Source organism: Pseudophryne corroboree, chromosome 6 (assembly GCF_028390025.1).
Source record: "Pseudophryne corroboree isolate aPseCor3 chromosome 6, aPseCor3.hap2, whole genome shotgun sequence".
Lineage (NCBI taxonomy): Eukaryota > Metazoa > Chordata > Amphibia > Anura > Myobatrachidae > Pseudophryne > Pseudophryne corroboree.
Genome location: NC_086449.1, coordinates 276,080,784 through 276,098,954, shown reverse-complemented (window position 1 = coordinate 276,098,954; position 18,171 = coordinate 276,080,784).

The window sequence follows — 18,171 nt, the reverse complement described above, 5'->3', positions numbered from 1 at the left end:
AAGTTGAAAAAGATCCATTAACCACAACGCGCTGCTTCCTATTATCTAACCAGTTTTTGACCCAAGTGCATATTGTGCTTCCTAGCCCTGATTCTTGTAGCTTGTAGATAAGTCTCATGTGTGGTACAGTATCGAACGCTTTGGCAAAGTCTAAAAAGATTACATCCACGTCTTTACACTGATCTAGGTTTGCACTTACTGTTTCATAAAAGCCAAGTAAGTTGGTTTGACAGGATCTGTCCTTCATAAACCCATGTTGATTCCTTTTAATGACCTTATTGGTTTCAAGGAACTTCTGAATACTATCTCTTAGAATACCTTCCAATACTTTCCCCACTATAGATGTAAGACTAACTGGTCTATAATTACCTGGTTCAGCTTTACTTCCCTTTTTGAATATAGGCACTACTTCCGCTATACGCCAGTCTTTGGGAACCAAACCTGATACAACTGAATCCTTAAAGATCAAAGATAGCGGTTTTGCCAGTTCAGAGTGAAGCTCCATTAGAACCCTTGGATGAATACCATCGGGCCCTGGTGATTTATTAATCTTTAAATGTTTTAATCGGTCACAGACTACTTCCTCGCTTAAATAAGTACCTATCAGTGTGATATTCTCATTATTGAGATTGTGCGTTAGTCCCTGAATTGGGTCCTCGCGAGTGAATACTGTTGAAAAAAACTCATTTAGTGTGTCCGCTATGTCATTATCATTTTTGCTTAAGACTCCCAACTTGTCTTTTAAAGGGCCTATACTCTCCTTCTTTAATCTCTTGCTATTAATGTATTTAAATAATTTTTTGGGATTCGCTTTGCTTTCCTTTGCTACTAGTTTTTCAGTTTCTACTTTAGCCGCTCTTATTTCCTTTTTGCAAATTCTGTTACATTCCTTATAGTGCTGAAATGACTCTGCTTCTCCGTCAGATTTGTATTTTTTAAATGCTCGCCTTTTCTTGCCCATAAGTTCCTTAATCTTTTTGTTAAGCCACATCGGTTTATGATTTTTATTCCTTTTTTTGCTACTCATAGGAATACATTTGAGTGTATTTTTAGCTAGCAGGAATTTTAGTACCTCCCATTTCTCCGTAGTATTTTTTCCTAAAAACAAACCTTCCCATTCAATATCCCTGAAAAATACCCTCATCTTTTCAAAATTTGCTTTGCTAAAGTTTAAAGTCCTAGTTGAGCCAGTATAGGGCTGTTTATAGAAACTGATATTGAATGTGACCATATTGTGGTCGCTGTTTCCTATGGGTTCCCCTACTATAATACCTGATACCAAATCCCCATTGTTTGTTAATACCAGGTCTAAGATTGCATTGTACCTAGTTGGTTCCTCAATTGACCCACTAGTGCCCCCTCCGGGGACAGACAAAGTTACAGAATCCTGACACTTGATACAGATCTGTCAAGCTACAGCTTTCCTACATATAGCAGCATTTTGTAGCAGGATGCATCGCAGCATGCTGCATGGGGTGTAGTATGGTATGCCGGCGGCCGGGCTCCTGGCGACCAGCATACCGGCGCCAGGAGCACGACCGCCGGCATACCGACAGCGTGGCAAGCGCAAATGAGCCCATTGCGGGCTTGCTGCACTCACCACGCTGCGGGCACGGTGGTGCGCGTACGTGCGCCACGCTATTTTATTCTCCCTCCAGGGGGGTCGTGGACCCCCACGAGGGAGAAAAAGTGTCGGTATGCCGGCTGTCGGGTTTCCGGCGCCGGTATACTGTACGCCGGTATCACGACAGTCGGCATACTGAAGACCACCCGTTGCATGCATATGCAGCAGCCACAAGCCTAATTGTAGTGAATGCATAGCGGGAGCGTGCGTATGAATTTGACCCGCTATGACACGACTTTACATAGTTTGTGAGGTTGAAAAAAGACAATCCGTCCATCGAGTTCAACCTATTTGTGTTCTCCTATTCTGTATTATTTTCAGGAGTAATTTTATCTGTTGATAAAGTCGTCCGATATTGCATCGCAGCCACAATGTAAATGGACACATCTGTATCAAAGAAAACAATTAACATGGCGTATGGATTTGCTTTGACGTGTTTTCTTCATTCTTGGTGATAATGGTGTTTGCCAGTGCATGGACTGGTGTTTTGTCTCTGGATCCTACTGGAAGATCCATGTTTCATCACAGTTAATAACTTTATCTAAAAAATGTGAATCCTCTGGAATTTGTTCCTAAAATTCACATTTTTTTTTCTACATTTTTGTTTGTTTTTTATGTACACGGCCTTACGGGAAATTCATCATTTTCAACATCCTCACAATCGTCCCAATCTATCATGCCATACAAACACATGTACACATGTACACATGACATACAATCTGCCCCATAAGTGTTGGTTAACAAATAGTAAGATTCGTTGGGCGTTTTGTTTAATTTAACTAAAGCATTTAAGTTAACACATTTCTTTACTAAGCATTTTTATGAGGCATGGGTAAAACACAATTTGTTTGAACAGTAAATGATCTGTGCAACAGGGGTGAAGCTTCTGTTACAGCACTGTATAAATACAATTTGTTGCATTTTATTAATAAACCATAATTGCTTTTTTTTTATGTATTTTCTTCAGTGGTCAATAATATAACAGGTGGTGTATGCTTCATATAAGCAAAGAGGGGTGGGATAATGAGGTGGTGGAAGGTAGGTGAGTAGCTTTGCTACCCATGGTGCTAGCCACACCCCACAGCACAGACCACACCCCCACATCACTGGCCACACCCTTATATCAGTAGTCACACACCCACCATGCTGGTCACATTCCCTGAGGCAGTACACAATAGGCCCTTCATAAAATTCAGCTCCAGGCCCATGAGGCACTTAATCTGGCACTGCCTGTATATAAGGAATAGTGGTACTATCCACACTGAAGCTGATAACCAGTGTCTTCCAATCTGATTCAAGGACGTACTGTACATTTGTTATTGATAAAGATCTGGTTACAGACCGATATATCGGATTACAAAAGGCTGTGATTCATTATCGATATGGAGAGTGACATTTATTCTACTTTTTTTTTTTTTTTTTGCTGTTGTCATCTGGAGGACGTCAGTAAGCACCGCACACCTCAACTTCAACCCCAGTTATGGCATAATCATGCTTGTTAGCTTTACATAGGAAAACATTGTAACCAGTGAATAGTCTGTTCTTCCTCCTATTTATACACTGTACCTCGCTTCTGTAATTGTATTCTGTTTTTCTTCCCCTACTGATTAATAAGTACCACACATAAGCAAACTTTTTATTTTTTTTGGGGGGGGAGTTGTTATTTTAATTTACGGCTAGGTATTTCATTAATGACATTCCTTACACAATCCTCCATGTTTCCATGTGAAGTCAATTAATTTTGTTTGGATCAGAATGGAGACATCTAAACATACGAAGAACATAAATTGAGTATGGCCCTTGCTACGGTACAATGCCTTCACCCACAAAGCTGAAGCCATCACTCATGTCTTCTGGAAACAAAGTGCTAAACAATGGGAATTCTGTTAGGGAAGTGACTCCGCAAGGTCTCTGTAAAGTTCTGAAGCTGTGAATGTTTGGTGTGTCATTCACCCCTCGAGGTATGCTTTTGTTCCTTAAAGTACTAAATTAAAGCTAGTATTTTAAATAATCTCATCAATTATTTTAATTCCTAAAGTATAACTTGCAGAAGATAAGAGCCAAAATGTGCAGTATGTGTTATACTGTATCACTCAAACTTATACTTAATGTATATCTTCAAAAATGTAATGTATTAATTTAATTACATGTTGTTTTCTTTGTGCTAAGTTAAAATGAATTATAAAATTAAACATGCATTGTATTTTTATTTGATCAACCAACTAGTTCCAATCATTGTTAGCATCACTTGACTCCCAGACATTGCTGCATTCAGGCCTTGCTTTTCAGAAGATTTTTCACAGGTTTTGCAGTGGGTAAAGCATTATGATATACAGTATAGTAGTGGATTGGTAATGTGATCGAGCAGGGTTAGGGGCATGGCAGAAAGGTTAGGATGAGATCTGATTAGATTGTGGATGTGAGTTAATACATTTTGGGTGTTATACAGGGAATATCGGCATGGAAAGTTCTAGCAGAATTACCATGATGGTTTTCTTCCTGGAGAAAGCTTGTTCATTTTTGTTGAGAAAATAGCAGATTTACTTTAATTCTGTACTAGTGCATTAAGGGTAATATTAATCGTGTGTCCTTGTAACCAAAGAAGAAGGGGCGGGGAAGGGGTTCTTAAAATAGAACACAGTAGTTAGCACTGCTGCCTCACGACCCTGGGGTCATGGGTTCTGTTCTGATCAAGGCTCTCTGTGTATGAAGTTTGCCTGTGTTTCCTCCATGTGCACCAGTTTCCTGCAACACTCCAAAAATCCAAAAGTATACTAGTCCGTGTCTCCGTGTGGTAGAGAATATTCAGTGTGTGATTCACTGGGGCAGGGACTTATGTGATTCTCTGATTATTCTCTGTAAGGTGTTTTGCAATATGTAGGCCCTATTTAAATAACTAATTATCATTAGTACATTCTGTATTGTTCATAAAAAAATAGAAAACTGCAGTACCAATTATTAGTGATGTATTGACAATGCATTAAACTATACAGTAATTGCTGAATGACATACACACAAACAATTTTCATGTTTCAAAATATAATAGTTGATTTTTGCATTTTCCATATAAGAAAGGTGGTACAGTATAGTGCACTTGTTCTGATAATTCTGTGATGCTTTTATGCTTAGAACACTCCTTCTTTTAATCCGGTACTTGCTGCTGAGTTGGACACTTTCCTCATCTACCAATTCTGTTCTTTTTATTCTGTGTAAATTCAGGCTTTGCTGGATGAGTAATTAAAATACAGTAAAAGCATAACATGCCCATGTCAGGTACTCAAGCGAGGATCTATTCAAGCAGTAAAGTGCCCCTGGTCATATTATTGCAGCGCTATTCGCTGTGTAACAGTACGTTCCAACTGTGCCCTAATACGGTGACTGGAACATTCAAGACAAATAAGTGAGAAAGACTCATTGTTCCTTAATGAATCTACATATTCTTCATTATATAAATACCTAGATAAGTTCTCCAGGACTGGATGCTAAATTAGTAGAAGAAATTAACTCCCTAAGGGATGATATGGAATTAAAAGTTAGTCATTAAAATAACATGTATTAAGAGCCTTTAGAGACAGTGTTAAAACTGTTTAGCTTACACATAATTGTAAAAGAAAAATAGATATATTTGAATTATTGTATTATATTTATTTTTTAGTAATTTATAATTTTATGTAAAATATTGATGTACAGTACTATTTTTATTACTAGTGTCCTAATTAAACTGACACATTTTAAATGCATTGAGAAGAAAATCTTGTGTTATACTGTACAAGCAGATATAGATCTTATAGTTTCTAAGTAGAAAGGTGAGATACACACTGTATTATTGTGCATCCATAATGAGGAAAGATCCAAATCTGCACTGAATGGGGATGGATGGTCTAGAGCAGGGGTGTTCAACTACTATGTTCAGTGGGCCACTCTGAAAGGTTAGGGTGCATTTAATGAAAAAAAAAAGAGATATGTGCCCCCTCCACCTTTATATAGTTTAATTAATTGTGTGCCGCTCTTTATATATCTCTGTTGGGGTTGCTCCCCCAACTTCCTTCCTACTTACATGCTGTTTTCTCCACATCTATCTTCTTGTTCTCTACTTCAATTCCACTGATTCTTCGTTTTAATTTCCATGGCTGGGCAGCTTCTCTATTCTCTACAGGTATGAGATGCTGTGATGTCAGTTTTGTCTACTGCAAATCAGCTTACGTATGCGAAAAAAAAGAATAAGCCTGGCAACATGACAACCCACAGCTTTGCTGGGCTTTTGCAGGGCAATATCAAAAGCAGAACTGAAAATTAGTAATCTCAAATTCAACCATCAGTAGTGCTGACTGACTGGATATGGCCTGTGGTCCAGCAGTTTAATAGGGCAACTGTCCCGAATACAGCGGGACAGTACCGCTAATTGGACACTGTCCCACCCACGAGCCGCCGTGTCACCCGGGCAGGGTGGTGGTGGGGAGACAGTTGGGAGAGCCAGTGATCACTGCTGCTCTGCTCTGCAAAGCAGCCGGTAATCACTTAATAGGCATCTCAGTGCAGGGAGTGGAGCCGGGGGCTGCCTAGCCGCTCAGGGAGCGCTGGAAGGCCCCGCTCCTACACTTGAGGCCCCGTGCCCTTTTCAACTGAGGCACGGCTTACCCAGACCACCAACAATCAAATGTTGAGAGGTATGCATTATGTAGTAAGATACTGACAGCTTCTAGGGCTGACATTAGTGGGGTACAGCTAGTACTTATGGGACGGAATGTAACAGGGTGTGAGAATCAGGAATCTCTCACTTTCTGAGTCTTACACCCTATTACATTCCCCTCTAGTACAGGACCTGAGTACAGAGGGGTGCCCGCAGCATGCAGATGATCCTGCCTGCAAACTGCTTCTTATACCCCTTTCATACCGCACAAATAACCTGGTATCGACCAGGTCTATTGCCAGGTCGACTTGGATCGCTGTGAATTGTGAAACGGGTCACTGACGAATTTCCGGGTCACCTGACCTGGTAATACAACCCGGGAATAAATTAGGGTTATTCCTGGGTTTAATACCTGGCCAGATGCAGTGTGAACGGGTTGCCAGGTCAATGCGACTCGGGACACGTTCACAGCATATGCAGATGATCCGCACCCACCCCCATGCCGGCTTCGCCCCCAATGGCAACCCGATCCAGCATATTTCCGGGTTGGAAAGCCAATGTGAAAGGGTCCAAGGCCAGGTCCCCATGTGATCTGAAAGGAGTATTAGTCAAAGGCAGATCATCAGTGTGCAGGGGCCCCCTCTGAATCCTGACAGTAATCAGCTACAGCTGCAGAACATGATGCAGATGGGGGCCAGGGTGCGAGAGTTCCGTGCCCTGGCTCCTCTTCTCATAGGAGGATGGACCCTTCAGTCTAACCATCAGCTCCTCCTAATCCCCCTACTGCTTCCACTGTACCTGCCTGTTGTACCTGGTATACTGCACAATAGAGGCACACAGTGGCAGAAGTTTCCCAAGTGTGGAACTGCCTCCTCTTTTACCCAAGTGTGTATCTGCCCCCTCCCTCACCAAGTGTGCATCTGTTCCCCTCCATCCCCAAGTGTGTATCTGCCCCCTCCCTACCCAAATGTGCATCTGTCCCACTCCCTCCCAAAGTGTCCATCTGTCCCCTCTCCCTCCCCAAATGTGCGTCTGTCCCACTCTCTCCCCAAATATGCATCTGCCTCCCCAAGTGTGCATCTGCCCCCTCCCTTCCCAAGTGTACATCTGTCATCCTCCAGTGTTAATCTGTCCCCCTCCCTCCACAAGTGTGTATCTGTCTATTTCTCCCTCCCCAAGTGTGTTTATATCCTATCCTCCCCAAGTGGGCACCTGCCCTTTCCCTCTACAAGTGTACATCTGCCCCCTCTCTCCCCAAGTGTACATCTGCCCCCTCTCTCCCCAAGTGTGCATCTGTCCCACTGTCTCCCTCAATAACCAAGTGTGTCTTTGCCACTTCCATCCCCATGTGTGCCTTTCATCTGTACTAGGCCCTACTAGGCCCCACACTTTCTGATGGCAGCACTGCAGTATTCATTTTCTAACAGAGCTAGTGGTCCCTATTTTGCATAGTTATCAAATATGTTTGGAAATATGTTAGCACTCAGGGCCATAGATAGCTGGACAGGGCCCGGGTACATCTCGGGGGCATGGCTTAATCACGGGAGGTGTCGTCATGCACCTTTAAGAAAAACAACTAGAAAAAACATATTTGCAGTGCTGCAAAGCTGGGGCAAATCAGTGTGATCTTTCCACCACACACATACACGCAGGCAGAGGAGACTGCTGCTGCTGCTCAGTGGCAGCACCCTCCCTGACTCCACGTGTGCTGGGCTGGGGAGAGAGGTTGCTGCTGACATGTAAGAGGGGGAGGTGTGGGGGTACTCTCGGTAGCCCTGGCCAAAAGGTGCAGCTTGGATAGTACGTTATTCTGTTGTGGAAACCATTATCAATATACCTTGCTGTGAAATAGCCATTAATACTGAGCCATTCTTCAGCTTTCCTACTGATCTTTGACTAGGATGAAATGTCCTCTTTTTGTTTCTTAGACTGTACTTGGAATGGTGGGAAGCATGGCTACTATAATGGAGTACTCAGGGGTGCTAGTAGAAATAATTTCTTTTAATTTAATAATTTAAGTGGTACTGAGTGCTGAAAAATGGGCATGGCCATGTGTTGTGAGGTGGCGTATCCACATGCCACTAATGGGAGTGGCTACATGACACTAGCAACGTTGCCACATGACATAGCTCCTTTTCTTTGCACTCTGGAGGCAAGGCTAGAAATATATAGTAATGCCTCCAGTATAATAGAAATATATAGCGAGGGCGTGGCCTGACGGCGGAGGAGAGTGGAAGCAAAATCACTGGGCTCCCACATCCACCTCACCAAACACACTATCCCTGCCCTCTTCGGCCGTCTCCTTCCCTACACCCACCTGCCTTCCATCCTCACTTGTCCCCCGCTGTGTCCCGGTTAGCACCGCGGAGCCGGGGAGTGTTCTACGACGCTTCCGCAGGTTGTGGCCTACCGTTGGTCCGGAGCCGGGGCCTCGATTTCTGAGCCCGCCCGAGGCGCGTGCGCGGGAGGCCGCGCTGACACGTCCTCTGGAGAACCCGCTGAAGCGGCCGCCGGGCTCACTGCCTACTGGACCCCTGCACACCCAGAGGTGCTATTTGCTCCGTGGCCCCCTTGTATTCCACGGCCGGGACCTCAATTATCAGGACTGCCTGAAGGGGGATCCGGAGGCCTTCACCCTGCAGAGAGCTGACCTTGCACCCCTGCTGGAATAGGTGCTGCTGTGATCACCTCTGTCTCTGGACCTGCTGCCTACTGCTGTGTCCCCTGAGGCACCCAGGTAATCTCTCGGCTGAGAGACCCTCTTTTACTTTATATGCTGCAGGATTATTGCACTTGGGAGCTGCTTTGCCCACTACCTCTGGCCCACACACCGTGGTGTTTATTTCAGCTGCTGCTATCACTATAAAACCAGCTCCCTTCCTACTGCCTTCTCACATATCCGGCTCTCCAGCTGACGGCTTCGCTCCATCTACTCCACGCATAAATCCATGCCGGCTTTTGTACCTATGTGACATTACTCCTCGCCCATGTGCGCTGTTTACGGACTGATGCCTACCGGTCCTGAGCTGTTACTCATTGGGATGTAACCTGTTATACTTCTCCCCTTTTTTTTTTTTCTCCATGTGACCTCATCATAGCCTGCTCCTTGCGTGAGGCAACTCCTACTGTATAAATAGGCCCTCCGTTGCCCGTTTATTTTTATGGAAAAATTTCTCATACCCACCCCGATGTCAATTGCTGACCCCGCCTCTACAACCTGAGGCGATACTGTGGGGGGACACTCGTCTGATTCAGATTGCTCTGTCACCCGTTCCAGGTCCTTACAAAAACGCAAGTCTGCTCCGGCCAGTAAGCCTCCCAAAATGAAACTTGCGGATATTGCGGCGGTGCTGGGCCCTCTGCTAGATGAAAAACTGGCGGGCATTAGGGAAGCTATTGACTCTACTCTATCCAAATTAACTCAACACTCTGGCCGCTTAGATGACGTCGAACAGAGGGTGTCTACCCTGGAGGATGATTTGCATACAGCACAACTCACCATTAATTCACAGCAAAGTGACATTTCGGATCTAACCCAGAAGCTAGATGATTTGGAGAATCGCGGACGCAGAAGTAATCTCCGGGTGGTGGGTATCCCCGAATCGGTCAAAGGCCATGAGTTACTTGATCTTCTCTCTAACTGGATACCGCAACAACTGGCCATGGATCTCAAAGGTACTCCTCTGGCTATTGAGCGGGCACATAGAATCGGCCCTGAACGCAAAACAACCTCTGGTCGCCCTCGTCCGGTGATCATGAAAATCCTTAATTATGCCGACAAAGCTCGACTCTTAGACCACTACCGGAAGACGGATAGCCTAACCTACAATGGAGATCGACTCTTGATCTTTCAAGATTTTTCCACCATTGTCGCTGCTAAACGCAAGGAGTTTGCCCCGTTGTGCAAGCAACTGTTTAACGCCAAAATCAAATTCTCTCTCCTGTACCCGGCCCGGCTGCGGGTCTTCGAGGACGGCAAGCCGTTGTTCTTCGATGACATAACACTCGCCAAGGCCCACTTCTCGACTTTACCCAGTTGAAAGTTGCACTGTTATTATTGCTTGCATGCATGTTTTTCTCCCTTTTTTTTTCCTCCATCTGTAGGTCACGTGGAGAGGAATAATTGCGCAGCTCTGTGTATACAATGAGCTGTAATTTTTCTTGTTTTTCTTGTTTGTTTTCTTTGTTACTGTTTAGTATGGTTGGTTGCACCTGCCGGACCTGCCGACCCCGATCCTCCATGGGTCAACCCCTTCCCGCTCGCTGGGACGGGCAGGGGCCCTACTTTACCTTTAGTATATTTTTTCTTGCATTCCCATCCATCGGTATAGGCTGATATAGCTGACCCTGCTCCTACTCCCCCCGCCGCCGCGGAGGATACTCCACTCCTTGCCTTTAATATAGTGTCATGGAATGTGGAGGGCCTTAACGCTCCAGTGAAGCGTAAGAAAGTGCTCTCCCACCTCCACCGTCTGACCCCTCACATCACCTTCCTACAGGAAACACATTGGCTGGACGATCCCCGTAACACATTACGTGCCCCCTGGATTGGGGATTGTATCTCGGCCCCTTATTCTAATAAGACCAGGGGAGTTGCCATCCTTTTTCACAAGTCCTTACAATATTCGATACGCAGAAAGTTTCTCGATCCTAATGGGAGATTTATTTTGCTGGATGTGATTATTGATAATGTCTTGTATACTCTCCTTAATCTATATGCCCCAAATGTCTCTCAACAGGATTTTTTGCAGTTGTCCTACAGAAACTTTTCTCTTGGGGGAGCTCTAATCTAATCCTGGGAGGAGATTTCAACACGGTCATCGATCCGTCCATGGACAGGTCTGGGGTGAGTACTTCATCCTCCAAATTTGGCTGTAATCTTCTTTCTTCCCTCTGCTCGCAACTTGCTCTTTCCGACCCTTGGCGTATCCATCACCCTCTTCTTCGTGATTACTCTTTCTACTCTCACCCCCACTCTACACACTCCCGTATTGATTATATTTTCTTATCCCGACACCTCTTCCCTAAAGTCACTCACACCTCGATTAAAAATATTATTATCTCAGACCATGCCCCTATTATGATTTCTCTTAAGCTTGCATTGCCTCAATGCTTTTCCAAATGCTGGCGATTTCCTGCTTATCTTATTCACTCTGAGGATTTTCTCCTACACCTTAGACACACTTGGCACACCTACGTTTCTGATAATTTGGCCCAGGCAGAGGATGTCTCACTGTTCTGGAGCGCCTCTAAAGCTGTTATCCGGGGCCACATTATCTCATACGTAAATTCTAAACGCAAAGCATTTAACTCCCGCCTCCATGAGCTGAGCTCCCTTCTCACCTCAACTTATAGAACGTATAAGCGTTCTGACACTCCTGCACATAAAGAGGCGTACCTGACTGCTAAACAAGTATATGATACCTTCCTAACAGAGCAGGCCCAGACACGATATGACTACCAGCGGAACAAATTTTTTAGATGGGGTAATAAATCGGGCAGACTCTTGGCAAACCTCGCTCGGGGACCCCGCACGCGTACGTGGGTTGAGGTGGTTAAATCTTCAGACACTATTATATCAGATCCGACAGCCATTTGCGCCGAATTTATGCAGTTTTACAAATCCCTATATACAGCAGAGCCAGATAACGTGGAGACAGGTAAATCCTTTTTACATGACGCTCAGCTTCCTGTCCTCTCTCGAGATGACAGGGACCTTCTCGAGATGTCTATAACTGAGGAAGAGATACTCACAACTATCAAATCTTTACCAAACGGCAAGAGCCCAGGCCCTGATGGCTTTGGGGCTGAATATTATAAATTACTTTGTGCTGAACTCACACCTACTCTAGCCAAATTATATAATCATATCTTTACCTCCGGAACCATACCTTTATACTTCAATGAGGCGCGGATAATCGTAATAGCCAAGCCGGGTAAAGATCCCTCCCTCGTGGGTTCCTATCGCCCTATCTCACTTCTTAACCAAGACTTAAAATTGCTTACCAAACTAATGGCCAACCGTCTACAGTCTTGTCTGCCTCATCTCATTTCCCCGGCCCAGTTAGGCTTTATTAAAGGCAGACAATCTGTACAAGGCATTAGATCGGCGATAGCTGCTATTTCCCATACCCGCCTTCATAATTTGGAAGACAATATTCTTATTAATCTAGACGCCGAAAAGGCCTTCGATAAAATCGCTTGGCCACACCTTTTTCGAGTGCTCTCCCATCAGCAATTTGGCACTAATTTCTGTAGTCTAATGCGGACCCTCTGCACTGCTCCGATGGCCCAGGTGGTAGTCAATAATGTGGCCTCCTCTTCCTTTTTTCTTGAGAGAGGCACCAGACAAGGATGCCCTCTCTCCCCTTTGCTTTTTAATTTGGCCTTGGAACCTTTTATTCGTTATGTCCAACTGCTACCTGGGTTTAGGGGCATTGTTATTGGGGACCGCGAACTCAAAGTTATAGCCTTCGCAGATGACCTACTTATATGTACCTCTGACCCTAAACGCTCCCTTCCTGTATTGGTAGAGGCAATTGACAGATTTTCGTCTTTTGCTGGCTTCTCCATTAACTTTGCCAAGTCTGAAGCCCTGGCCATATTTGGCCAGGCGAGACTGGGTTGGGCTAGACCCTTCCCGTTTAGATGGGCCCCCTCGCATATCACCTTTTTAGGAGTGGCTCTACCGCAACACCTCTCCACCCTCTATGCACGTAATATTACCCCGATCATACATAAAATCCAGGCTGAACTTAGCCTATGGCAAAACCTTCCCCTTAATATGTTAGGGAGATGCAACCTGTTTAAAATGGCAAGCTTCCCGAAACTCCTGTATATTCTTCAAATGACTCCCATTCTTCTCACTAATTCTGACTTTTCTTTACTTAATACCTTGCTTTCCAAGTTTATATGGAACCGTAAACATCCCAGGATAAGTCTAAAAAAAATGTCGCAATCTGTGCGCCAAGGGGGCGTAAACCTCCCAAACATTAAACAATACAATCTAGCCTGCTTACTACGTTTCGCTATGGATTGGCTCAGTGGCAACGATGTATTCACGGATACCAAGTTAGAATCTCAGCTTTGTGCTCCCCTCTCTCTTGCTTACCTCCTACATGCCCGGCCCTCTCAAATAAAATCTTCACAATTTGATAACCCACTATTGTCTTCCACTATTAAGGCGTGGAAAATGGCTAGGAAAGCTCTTGGTCTCAAATATTATTACTCAGTATCTCTACCCCTGCTTGGAAACCTGGAGTTCCAGAATGGTACTGCCTCTTTGCCTTTTAGTGCTTGGTGCTCCTCTGGTTTAAGGACTTTACGTAATCTGATGACACCTACTCATACTCCTTTGCCATTCCAGGAGGCTATTGAGAAATATACAATCTCACCCCTGCATGGATTTTACTACTCCCAGGCTATACATTATCTTACGTCCGTCCTCCCTCACCTCACGGGAAAAGACTTTGTTAACCCCTTAGATTCTCTTTTACCCTCCAATACATACTCCATATCTTCTATTTATGCGCGTATCCGCACTGAACTGGACCCTCACACTGATTTTCCTGATCTAGCTAAATGGATCTCCCAAGTTCCTACACTCACAGTGGACACCCTATTAGATACTTTTCTTACGACCCTTAAACTAATACCGGCTAGTATATATCAGGAAATGGCCTATAAACTGCTACACAGGGCATATATCTCGCCTAAACAAGGTTTTCTAATGGGTATATCAGATAGGGCCGGATGTAATAAATGCCCAACGGTAGAAGCTGATCTTTTCCATTGTCTCTGGGCCTGCCCTGTCATTCAAAAATTCTGGCATACCTTACACCATTATGGCACCTCAACGCTAGGCATCCCCTTTCAATGCACTGTTCCCTGGGCCCTCTTTGGTCATCTGTCGGACCAACCTGGAATTCCACGCACTGATAAAAAATTGATAGTGTTACTTTCAGCAGTGGGGAAAAAAGCGATATTGCAACAGTGGATCCATCCTACCTCTCCTACTCTTCCTATGGCTACTTCTAGGTTACTCTTTTTATTTAATATGGACTGGCTGGAGGCCTCTATCCACAAGGAAACCCTGACTCCTGCACTCTTTAAGTGCTGGGATAAATACATTTGTACCCTCCCTCCCCACACTAAGCTAGCAATACATAAATGTTTCCAATCTAACTTTTGGTACTCTCTCCGACAACTTGATAGCCAAGTTTCTCTAACTGACTGAGCCTCCTATCTTCCCCTCCCCTTCTTCTTCATTCGTACTTCCCTTTCCACACACTTCCTCTTTTCTTTCCGTTCTCTTCTTATTTCTTATGTTTCTTCCCTGGCGGATTGGATGGACACTTCTATGGACGGATCGGTGGCCTGTGGCTCTTGGTAGGTGTTTTTGCTCATTTTGTTCTAACGTTTTTGTGATGTTCTTTGTTTTTTTTTTTTTTTACCCCATCTTTTTCTTTATTTGAACTGCCAGAATTGAGTGTCAATTTTTAGTCAGTCGTATTCAGTCCCATTCTTAATATACTATAGCCTGACCGCCGCTCTTCTGGTGGTTTACAGTATGTTCTTGTCGATTGTTTTAGAAAATTGGAAAATTTCCTCCACCTACTCATATATGCTGTGTACTTTTACCTCCTTTATCTGCTTACTTTGATGTTGATATGTCTGATATGTATGCGTTTTTTTTTCTTATTTCTGTACCATGTTTTGGAGGTATTTAATAAACATATTTTGAAAAAAAAAAAAGAAATATATAGCGATACCCCCAGTATAATATATGTAGTAATGTCCCCAATTTAATAACATTATATAGTAATGCCTCCATTATAGCAGGAAATATACTGCAGTAGTGCACCTGGTATAACAGAAATATATAGTTATGTCCACATTACAATATAAATATATAGTTATACCCCCATAATAATATAAATATATAGTAATACCCCTATAATAATAGAAATATATAGTAGTGTCCACATTATATTAGAAATGACTTACCCCACACTGTGATGCCAGATACATGCCCAGCAGCCCAGCCTGTGAAGAACAAAAGCCGCTCAGTGGCGATACATCCACAATGCTTGTCACACTCAACCCTCCCAACCTACAATGATCTTTTTCAAACTCAGGGGTCTATTTACTCAGCCTTGGATGGAGATAAAGTACCAGCCAACCAGCTCCTGTCATTTTTCAAACCCATCCTGTGAAATGTAAGTTAGGAGCGGATTGGCTGGTGCTTTATTTCCGTCGACTTTATCTCCATCCAAGGCTTAGTAAATAGACCCAGGGGCGTAGCAAGAACTTTGTGGGCCCCATAGCAACATTTTGAAGGGGCCCCCGTCCCAATGATTCTAGAGAGACATTTCTCTGCCGCAGTTGTTAATTTTATACCCTATAATAGGGCCCTAGTTAATTGTCTGATCCATAGTAGAGACTTATTTAATGTTATGCCCCATAGTAGTGCCCTAGTTTCTGTTATGAATTGCAGTAGTGCTTAAGTTCAGCCTATGTCACATTTCAGAGCTGCCAGTACACATTATGCTGCACAGTGCCCGCAATTCACATTATGATATATAGTGCTCCCCATTCATATTGTGCCTCATTACAGTGCCCCGGTTCATATTATATAACATTATAATGCCCTCCAGTTCGTTTTATACCACAGTACAATGAGCAGGTCCAGGGGCATACCTAGATATATTTTAGGCCCGATGAAAAAGTTTGATAGGACCCCTATGTATCACCCAATAGCGAAAAATATATATAACACATGTACAGTGATCGCAGTGAGCGGAAAAAAATTGTAGGTCCCAGGGACCCATTACATTAAAAAATTGGGGTCCTATTCCACAATTTCTGGGTCCCATCACAAATTATGGGGGATGAGGGCAGGGGCAGTACTGGATGGCAAGTAGGGTTATAGGGGCAAACAGTATTGGGGATAGGGAGAGGGTAAGGGTAGATAGTAATTGTGGCAGTACTGCTGACAAGGATGGGGCTATCTGCAGGCAGTGCTGGGGTAACGGAGTGGGTATGAGTAGATAGCAGCTACTGGGTTTAGAAGTGGGCACCAGAAAAAGAGGGGTCTGTTGTGAGCCTTTTGGAAAAGTGGGTGTGGCCTCGCAACAAGGGGCGGTAGGTGGTAAGGTCTGGTAGGTGACAGTGTAAAGTGTGCGTGGACAGGTCTGTGGGATGATGTTGTGGGCAGTGGTACTTAGGTCTTAGGGACGTGGACTCGAAATGGGAGTGTGCCAGCATGATATGCCATCCGTTTCTTGTCACTCTGGGAGTATTTCTCTCTATTCTATTCCAAATACACCTTACCTACATGGTGGTTTCACTGCAACTGGGAACCTCTGAAGAAATGGGTCTTCCCTGGGCAGGAAGCGTCTTCAGTCGGTATTCAGTATTCATGTAGGAGATCACCTGGACGGAAGCTGCCTGTTTGTGTAGGAATATAATAGTGAAGTGCACCGGAAATTTTTTGGGTTTTGTGTTTTGGTTTTGGATTCGGTTCCGCGGCCGTGTTTTGGATTCGGACGCGTTTTGGCAAAACCTCCCTGAATTTTTTTTGTCGGATTCGGGTGTGTTTTGGATTCGGGTGTTTTTTTACAAAAAAACCCTCAAAAACAGCTTAAATCATAGAATTTGGGGGTCATTTTGCTCCCATAGTATTATTAACCTCAATAACCATAATTTCCACTCATTTCCAGTCTATTCTGAACACCTCACACCTCACAATATTATTTTTAGTCCTAAAATTTGCACCGAGGTCGCTGGATGGCTAAGCTAAGCGACCCAAGTGGCCGACACAAACACCTGGCCCATCTAGGAGTGGCACTGCAGTGTCAGAAAGGATGGCAGATTAAAAAAATAGTCCCCAAACAGCACATGATGCAAAGAAAAAAAGAGGCGCAATGAGGTAGCTGTGTGACTAAGCTAAGCGACCCAAGTGGCTGACACAAACACCTGGCCCATCTAGGAGTGGCACTGCAGTGTCAGACAGGATGGCACTTCCAAAAAATAGTCCCCAAACAGCACATGATGCAAAGAAAAAAAGAGGTGCAATGAGGTAGCTGTGTGACTAAGCTAAGCGACCCAAGTGGCCGACACAAACACCTGGCCCATCTAGGAGTGGCACTGCAGTGTCAGACAGGGTGGCACTTCCAAAAAATAGTCCCCAAACAGCACATGATGCAAAGAAAAAAAGAGGCGCAATGAGGTAGCTGTGTGACTAATCTAAGGGACCCAAGTGGCCGACACAAATACCTGGCCCATCTAGGAGTGGCACTGCAGTGTCAGACAGGATGGCACTTCCAGAAATAGTCCCCAAACAGCACACGATGCAAAGAAAAATGAAATAAAAAAGAGGTGCAAGATGGAATTGTCCTTGGGCCCTCCCACCCACCCTTATGTTGTATAAACAGGACATGCACACTTTAACAAACCCATCATTTCAGCGACATGGTCTGCCACACAACTGTGACTGAAATGACTGGTTGGTTTGGGCCCCCTCCAAAAAAGAAGCAATCAATCTCTCCTTGCACAAACTGGCTCTACAGAGGCAAGATGTCTACATCCTCTTCATCGTCCGATTCCTTACCCCTTTCACTGTGTACATCCCCCTCCTCACAGATTCTTAATTCGTCCCCACTGGAATCCACCATCTCATGTCCCTGTGTACTTTCTGGAGGCAATTTCTGGTGAATGCCTCCACGGAGGAATTGATTATAATTCATTTTTATGAACATCATCTTCTCCACATTTTCTGGAAGTAACCTTGTACGCCGATTGTTGACAAGGTGAGCGGCTGCACTAAACACTCTTTCGAAGTACACACTGGAGGGGGGGCAACTTAGGTAAAATAAAGCCAGTTTGTGCAAGGGCCTCCAAATTGCCTCTTTTTCCT